Here is a 9423-nt window from a genome sequence, read left to right on the forward strand (position 1 = left end):
GCGACTTTCTTGCCTCAGCCTCCGAAGTAGCTGGGACTACAAGTGCCCACCACAATGCCCAGTTATTATGTTGTTGTTGTAGTTGTAGTTCTCATTGTTGTTTGGTAGGCCCAGGCCGCCAGCCCTGGTTTATGTGGCTGGCACCTTAACCACTGAGCTATAGGCTCCGAGCCACCATTTTGCATTTCTAACAGGAGTGTATTTGGGTTCTAATTTCTCCACATCCTGGCCAAGACTTGTTCTTTTCCTTATTTTTGTTAGCATACCATCCTAGCAGATGTGAAATGGTAGTATGGCTCATTGTAGTTTAGATTTGCATTTCCCTAATAACTAATGATGTTGAAGGTCTTTCCATGTGTTTATTGGCTATTTGTATATTTTTTGTAGAGAAATGTCTGGTCAAGTCCTTTACCCAATTTTTAAAAGGTTACCTTTTTATTGATGGATTGTGAGAATTCTTTGTATATTCTGGATACTAGACCCTGGCCATAGATATGATTTTAAATATTTACATTCATTCACGTAGGCTGCTTTTTCACTTTCTTGGTACTGTGCTTTGATATATAAAATTGTAATATTCCTGAAGTCAAATTTTCTTTTCTTTTTTGAGATAGAGCCTCAAGCTGTCACCCTGGGTAGAGTGCTGTGGCATCACAGCTCACAGCAATCTCCAACTTCCGGCTCAAGTGATTCTCCTCCCTTTGCCTCCCAAATAGCTGGGACTACAGGCACCAGCCACAATGCCCGGCTATTTTTTGGTTGCAGCCGTCATTATTTGGGGGTCCTGGGCTGGATTCAAACCCGCCAGCTCAGGTGTATGTGGCTGGCACTTTAGCTGCTTGAGCCACAGGCTCCGAGCCCCTGAAGTCCAATTTATCTATTTTTTCTTTTGTTGCTTTTGGTACCAAATTTAAGAAATCAATGCCTAATCCAAAGTCACAAAGGTTTATGCCTGTTTTCTCGTAGGAGTTTTATAGTTTTAGCTCTAGCATTTAGGTCTTTGATCTATTCTGAGTTATTTTTTGTATATGGTGTGCTCCCAAAACTCATATATTGAGGCTCTGTCCTCCAGTACCTCAGAATGTGACTCTATTTGGAGATAGGGCCTCTAAAGAAATAATTAAAGTTAAATGAGGTCATTAGGGTGGGCTCTAATCCAATATGACTAGTCTTCTCGTAAAAAGAGGAAATGTGGACACAGGTTTTGAGGAAAGAACATGTAAAAACAGAAGGCAAAGATGTCCATCTACAAGCCAAGGAGAGAGATCTCAGAAGAAATAATCTTTGCTGTTTGACTTCTGGCCTCCAGAATTATGAGAATATAAATTTATGTTGTTTTAAACTTCCTGCTCTATAGTATTTGTTATGGAAATCCTAGCAAACTATTAGAGCATCCAACTTTATTCTTTCACATGTAGTTATCCAGTTGTTGACAAATCATTTGTTTAAAGAGAGTATTCTTTTCCTCATTGAATCATCTTGGCACCCTTGTCAAAAATCAAGTAACTGTAGATGTGTGGGATTATTTCTCAACTCTCAATTCTGTTCCACTGACTTATATGTCAACCCTTATGCCAGCACCACACTGTTTTGATTACTGTAGATTTAAATCTGTAGATTTTTTTTTTTTTTTTTTGAGACAGAGCCTCAAGCTGCCCTGGGTAGAGTGCCGTGGCATTACAGCTCACAGCAACCTCTAACTCCTGGGCTCAAGTGATTCTCCTGCCTCCGCCTCCCAAGTAGCTGGGACTACAGGTGCCCGCCACAACGCCTGGCTATTTTTTGGTTGCAGCCATCATCATTGTTGTTTGTTAGGCTCAGGCTGGATTTGAACCCACCAGCTCAGGTGTATGTGGCTGGCGCCTTACCCACTTGAGCCACAGGCACCAAGCCTAAATCTGTAGATTTAAAGTAAGTTTTGAGATGAGAAAGTGTGATTCCTCCAACATTGTTCTTTGTTTTTTCTTGAAACAGTCTCACTAGGTTGCCCTCAGTAGAATGCTGTGGTGTCACAGCTCACAGTAACCTCAAACTCTAGGCTTAAGTGATTCTCTTGCCTTAGCCTCCCAAGTAGCTGGGACAACAGGTGCCAGCCACAACACCCGGCTATTTTTTTTTTGCTGTAGTTGTTATTGTTTGGCAGGCCAGGGCTGGGTTCGAACCCCCAGCCCTGCTGTATGTGGCTAGCACCCTAGCTGCTGAGCTACAGGCATTGAGCCCATTGTTCTTCTTTTAAAGGATTCTTTTGGCTATTTGATGTCCCTTGCAATTCCAGCTGAATTTTAGAATCAATTTGTTCATATTGTTCATTTCTGCAAAGAGGCAGCTGGACTTTTGATAGGGATTACATTCAAATCTAGAGATGAATTTGGGGAGTAGTGCTATCTCAACAATGTTAAGTCTTCCAGTCCATGAACATGAGGTATGTTTCCTTTTATTTATTTTTTTTTCTTTAATTTTTATTTTTTATTTATTTATTTATTTAATTTATTATTTTTTTTCTGGTTGCAGTTCAGCCAGGGCTGGGTTTGAACCCGCCACCCTCGGTATATGGGGCTGGCGCCTTACTGACTGAGCCACAGGCACCGCCTTCTTTAATTTTTTTTAAGAGACAGGGTTTCACTTTGTCACTCAGACTGGCATGCAGTGGCGCAATCATAGTTCACTGCAACCTCAAGTTCCTGGGCTCAAAGCAATCCTCCAGTCTGGAGTGATCCTCCTGCCTCAGCCTCCTGAGTAGCTGGGACTATAGGCATCCACCACCACACCTAACTAGATCTTTAATTTCTTTCAGTAATGTTTGTAGCTTTCGATTTGCAAGTCTTAAACTTATTTCATTAAATTGAAAATACTTGGTATTATTTCAGTCTTTTAAAATTTATTGAGACTTACTTTGTGTTGTAACATAGGGTCTATCCTAAAGAATGTTCCATGTGCATTTGAGAAGACTATATTCTGTTGTTCTATTTAATAATACTCTAGTTCAGATTAATGCCAACTTAATTTCAATATTATACAAAAATTTTGTTCCTATGTAGTTCCTATGTTCTCTCTCCCCTCTCTCTCTCTTTTTTTTTTTTTTGAGACAGTCTCATTCTGTTGCTGTGGGTAGAGTGCCAAGCCGTTATCATAGCTCACAGCAGCCTCAAACTCTTGGACTCAAGTGATCCTCTTGCCTCAAAATACTCTGAAATAGCTGGGACTACTACAGGGCCCACCATGATGCCTGGCTAGTTTTTCTGTTTTTAGTAGATACAGGGTCTTGCTCTTGCTCAGGCTGGGTGTTTGTTTTGTTTTTGAGACAGAGTCTTACTTTGTCACCCTTGGTAGAGTGCTGTGGCGTCATAGCTCACAGCAACTTCTAACTCTTGGGCTTAAATGATTCCCTTGCTTCAGCCTCCCAAGTAGGTGGGACTACAGGTGCCTGCCACAATGCCCGGCTATTTTTTGGTGGTAGTTCTCATTGTTGTTTCGTGGGCCTGGGCTGGATTCGAACCCACCAGCTCCAGTGTATGTGGCTGGCATCCTAGCTGTTGAGCTACAGACCCCGAACCCTCAGTCTGGGTCTTAAACTCCTCAGCTCAAGTGATCCACCTGCCTCAGCCTCCCAGAGTGCTAGCTCTTTTTCCTTCTTTATTGTCATATGGACTACATCTTATTTATTTATTTTTTTGAGACAGAGTCTCACATTGTCACCCTTGGTAGAGTGCTATGGCATCACAGCTCACAGCAACCTTAAACTCTTGGGCATAGGCGATTCTCTTGCCTCAGCCTCCCAAGTAGCTGGTACATAGGCACCCACCACAATGCCTGGCTATTTTTTTGTTGTTGTTGTCATTGTTGTTTAGCAGGCCCGGGTCAGGTTCAAACCCACTAGCCCTGGTGTGTGTGGCCAGAGCCCTAACCACTGAGCTACAGGCACCGAGCCCACACTACATCTTAGTACAATGTGTGCCCATCAGTGCAGATTTATAATTATTGCATTATATACATGTATTTATCTTTTATTTTATTTATTTATTTATTTATTTTTTGAGACAGAGCCTCAAGCTGTTGCCCTTGGCATCAGAGTACCATGGCATCACAGCTCACAGCAACCTCCAACTCCTGGGTTCAAGCGATTCTCCTGCCTCCGCCTCCCAAGTAGCTGGGACTATAGGCACCTGCCACAACGCCTGGCTATTTTTTGGTTGCAGCCATCATTGTTGTTTGGCGGGCCCAGGCTGGATTTGAACCCGCTAGCTCAGGTGTACGTGGCTGGTGCTTTAGCTGCTTAAGCCATAGGCACCAAGCCTGTATTTATCTTTTAAACAGAATAGGAATGAAGACTTATAAACAAAATACATTCATATTGCCTTTTATATTTACCTATTGAGTATGTTTAATGGTATTCTTTTTTTTTTTTTTTTGTACAGTTTTTGGCTGGGGTGGGTTTGAACCCACAACCTTCAGTATATGGGGCCGGTGCCTTACTCTTTGAGCCACAGGTGCCACCCTTAATGGTATTCTTTTATAAGGCAAGTCTAGTAGTGCTGAACTCTTGGTTTTTATTTTTTTATTGAGACAGAGCCTCAAGCTCTCGCCCTGGGTAGAGTGCCATGGCATCACAGTTCACAGCAACCTCCAACTCCTAGGCTCAAGTGATTCTCCTGCCTCCACCTCCTAAGTAGCTGGGACTACAAGCGCCTGCCACAATGCCCAGCTATTTTTTTGGTTGCAGCTGTCATTGTTGTTTTGGTGGGACAGGGCTGGATTTGAACCCGCCGCTTGACACCTTAGCCGCTTGAGCCACAGGCACTGAGCCTCTTAGTTTTTATTTATCCAGGAATGTCTTAGCTTTTTTCCTTCTTCATTTTTGAAGAATAGTTTTGCTGAATATAGACTTATTAGTTGACAAAAAAAATTTTTTTAGTACTCGGAACATGTCATCCCACTGCCTATTAGCCTCTGTGATTTCTGATAAAAGATCAGATATTAATTTTGAGAATCCATTATACATGATTAGTCCCTTCTAGCTTGCTGTTTTCAAAATTCTCTTTGTTTTATAACAGTGTAACTATACAGTGTCTTGTTGTGAATTTCTTTGAGCTTATCTTACTTCAATTTTGTTCATCTTTTTAGAGGTGTAGATTCATATTTTTATTTATTTTTTATTATTATTTTTTGAGACAGAGTCTCATTATGTCACCCTCAGTAGAGCGCTGTGGCATCACAGCTCACAGCAACCTCAAACTCTTGGGGGTAAGCAATTCTCTTGCCTCAGCCTCCTGAGTAGCTGGGACTACAGGCACCAGCCACAATGCTTGGCTATTTTTTTGTTGCAGTTGTCATTGTTTTAGCTGGCCCCGGGCTGGGTTCAAAACCGCCAGCCTTGGTGCATGTGGCCAGTGCCATAACTACTGTGCTATGGGTGCCGAGCCTGGATTCATATTTTTAATTAAATTTGGATATTTTCAGCCAATATTTCTTCAAATATTCTCTCTGCTTTTTCTCTCTTCTCTTCTGGAACTCTAGAAGGTCTCTTGTGCTCTCTTATTTGGTGAGGCATAATTCTCATGGTTTTCATTAGTTCTCTGAACATAATTTAAATAGGTGATTTAAAGTCTTCATGCAGTAAGTTCAGCATCTGGGCTTCCTCAGGGACTGTGTCTATTGATTATCTTTGTTTCCCCTGTGTATAGGCCATACCTGTTCGTTTCTTTGCATGTCTTGTAATTTTTTTTGAAAACCGGGCATTTTGAGTATTACAATGTGGCAGCTCTGGAAATAGATTCTTCTTCCTCCCTAGAGTTCACTGTTGCTGATTGCCATAGCTTTTGTTGTTTAGTAACTTTGCTGAACTAATTTTTTTTTTTTTTTGAGGCAGAGCTGTCACTCTCAGTAGAGTGCCGTGGCATCACAGCTCACCACAACCTCAAACTCCTGAGCTTAAGCTATTCTCCTGCCTCCACCTCCCAAGAAGCTGGGACCACAGGCGCCCACCATAACGCCTGGCTATTTTTTGATTGCAGCCATCATTGTTGTTTGGCAGGTCTGGGATTTGAACCCGCCAGCTCAGGTGTATGTGGCTGGCTCCTTAGCCACTTGAGCAGAGCATACTGAACTAATTTTGTAAAGTCAATATCCTCTATTGCAGATGGCCACTAAAATATCTGTTATATTAGTTCAGAGGTCAGCTAGTGTTTGCACACAGATTTCCTTAAGTGCTTGGAACTGAAAAATACCCACCTAGTCTTTGCAGATGGGCTATGTGTGTTTGAACACATGCCTTCAACCCTTAGCCAAGTGGTTTACAACTTTGCCTTAGCCTTCATTCCATGCTTTTACAGACCCTGAAGGTTGGCCAGAAGTGAGAGCTTCAAGCCTTCACAGGTCTTTCCTGAGCATGTGCATAGCTCTGGGTATGCACATGGCATTCTAGTTTCCCAGGAATATGTCAGAGTTTTTCAAACCATCTCATTCCCTAGCCTTCCCTCCCAAGCTTTAGTCTAATGTTTGTCTCAACTGTTATCCAATGCTCTAGGCAGCAAAAACTGTAACATTTGCCTCTAAATTTCTTCAACAAATGCACTTTCCATAGCCATCCCCAGCACTGGAGAGTTCCAAGGTAAAGATAAAGAAAAACCCTTTGAGCAAGTCATTAGGGAGCCACAAGGCAAGCCAAAAAAAGCAATTCTTGTCAGTTCTGTTCTCCCTCATACTGGTATCTATACTGGGAATGTAACTATTTTTTTTTTTTTAAGAGATAAGAACTCATTTATTTGTTACTCAAAAACAATCCTTATTTTTGAGTGGATTCAGACTTAGAAATGGATGCTCTCAGAGAGGACAGCCTGTGTCTCTTGGCAATCTGTTCCTGGTGCTTTTCTTTGGCCTCCTTCATTCTCTTGGCCAAAGCATATTCTCTTGGCTTCAGCATATTCTGAAGCCTCTTCCTTATTTTTCTTAGTACGCTGTTTCTTCAGAGCAATACGCCGACGTTTATGTTGTAAGACACGTGGAGTTACGAGACGCTGAATTCTTGGGTGCTTTGGTCCTAGGTTTCTTACCTTCTTTGTTTAAGGGCTTTCTCACAACGTATTGGCGAACATCATCTTCTTTAGACAGATTGAAAAGTTCGCGGATTCTGCTAGCTCTTTTAGGCCCCAGACACCGAGGTACCGTAGTGTTAGTCAGTCCAGGGATATCCTTTTCTCTTTTTACAATAACCAAGTTGAGAACACTCAGATTCGCATACACAATGCAACTCCAAACAGATTTGCGCTTCCTTTCTCCAGTTCTCCTTGGTCTATAACAGGAATGCCCCTTACTCAGCGGCAGGCGGACCCGGCCATGGGTCAAGACACCCTGCTTCTTGGGGAAACCTTGCTTGTCGTTTCCATCACTTATTTGGACCACATAACCCTTCCATTCTTCACCAAGCGCATCAGTAGCAACTTCTGTGGCCATTCGCTTCTCATAGAAAGTACAAAGTTTGCGTTCATCGTCCACTTCAATGAGTTTCTGGCAGCCAGTGGCTGGGAAGGAGATATTCAGCTTCATTCTGAAGTATGTGAACACCTCTCAGGCGCCACAGAAAAGAAGCCCGACTTCCGCTTAGTACAGATCACGTAGGCACTTTCAGTGTTCGCGAGATGAGCAGACCCCGGGATAGAGGAAGTTGGGAATGTAATTGTTTTCTTCAAGGCTACTGGGGAAGAAACCTGGGGATGGGGCAAGAGTAAGTTAAAAACACTTTTTTTTCATTGTTTTTACTGAGCTTAAACTGAATTTTCATAAAAACATTCCTCAGGTTTCTGCAGGCTTTAAGTGTCCAGCGTTCTAAAAGGTTGATTCTCATGGTTTCCCAACTTTTTTTTATTGCTTTTATGGAGTATGGAATTTTGGAGTTCCTTACTCTGCCATTTCCACTTACATCACTTCAATCTGAATTATTACTAGTAATGTTATCCTTGATCACTTGGTTAAAGTGGTGTCTGCAAGGTTTCTTTGCTGCAATGTTACGATTTTTTTCCTTTTTATATGCTATGCTCTAAGTCAGCAAACCAGGACTGAAGGGTCAAATCCAGCCCACTGTCTGCTTTTGTAAATAAAATTTCATTGGCACACAGCCATATTCATCCATTTCCATATTTTTTATGGCTAGTTTCATGCTGCAACAGAAGAGGTAAGGTGTTGCAATAGAGACTATTTGGCTCTTTAATGACGCCTGGCTATTTGTTAGTAATGCATCACTAAATATGGCCCACACTTAAGAAGAGGAAAATCGGGAGGCGCCTGGGGCTCAAAGGAGTAGGGTGCCGGCCCCATATGCCGGAGGTGGCGGGTTCAAACCCAGCCCCGGCCAAACACTGCAAAAAATAAAATAAAATAAAATAATAAAATTCTTATAAAAGAAAAAAGACGAGGAAAATCAAACCTTACACTCTGGAGGGAATATAAGAGATTTTTGGACATATGTTCAAAATAAGATAATTAATAAACATCTGTGTTTCTATACTTTGAGGTTATACAAATATCTTCTTTCTCCGTAAGGTCTTTCCCATTAATATTATCTTTTTTTTTTTTTTTTTAAGAAATAAAACTTTCTTTTCTTTTTCTTTTTTTTTTATTGTTGGGGAATTCATTGAGGGTACAATAAGCCAGGTTACACTGATATTATCTCTTTTTTTGAGATGGAGCCTCAAGCTGTCACCCTTGGTAGAGTGCTATGGTATCATAGCTCACAGCAACCTCTAACTCCTGGGCTTAAGCAATTCTCTTGCCTCAGCCTCCAAGTAGCTGGGACTACAGGCGCCCACCACAATGCCCAGCCCTTTTTTGGTTGTAGTTGTTATTGCTGTTTGGCAGGCCCAGGCTGGATTCAAACCTGCCAGCTCTGGTGTATGTGGCCAGTGCCTTACCTGCTAGAGCTATAGTCACCGAGCCCACTAATATTATCTTCATCTTTATACCTTATTTGCAGCAATTTTTACTGGGGTGTTCTAATGGTGATTTTCTGCTTCCCTTATTCCTTTTACATATATTAAATTGGAATTCTTCCATAAAGGAGATTTGTTCCTTCTTCCCAGTTTATATATTCAATCTTTTATCAGCATGTGCTCATGTGTTACTTGTCCAAGGTCACATCACTGGTTAGTGAACGTACTAGTCAGGGTAACTCTAAGCTATGCTGCTGTTAACAGTCAAACAACAAGATCTTCAGGACTTAAGCCACAGAAGTTTATTTCCCACTCTTTTTTTTTTAATTAATTAATTTTTTTTTTTTGGAAACAGAGTCTTACTTTGTCACCCTCGGTAGAGTGCTGTGGCCTCGCAGCTCACAGCAACCTCAAACTCTTTAAGCAATTCTCTTGCCTCAGCCTCCCAAGTAGCTATGAGTACACGCCTGGCTATTTTTAGAGATGAGGTCTCCCACTCTTG

The 9423-nt window shown here is 41.7% G+C and overlaps 1 pseudogene; it reads right to left on the reverse strand.

The window, feature by feature from the left end:
• Positions 1–6781: 6781 nt before the first annotated feature.
• On the reverse strand, positions 6782–7596 carry LOC128581996 (40S ribosomal protein S6-like; annotated as a pseudogene).
• Positions 7597–9423: the final 1827 nt, after the last annotated feature.

Source organism: Nycticebus coucang, chromosome 3 (genome assembly GCF_027406575.1).
Source record: "Nycticebus coucang isolate mNycCou1 chromosome 3, mNycCou1.pri, whole genome shotgun sequence".
In the NCBI taxonomy this organism is placed as follows: Eukaryota; Metazoa; Chordata; class Mammalia; order Primates; family Lorisidae; genus Nycticebus; species Nycticebus coucang.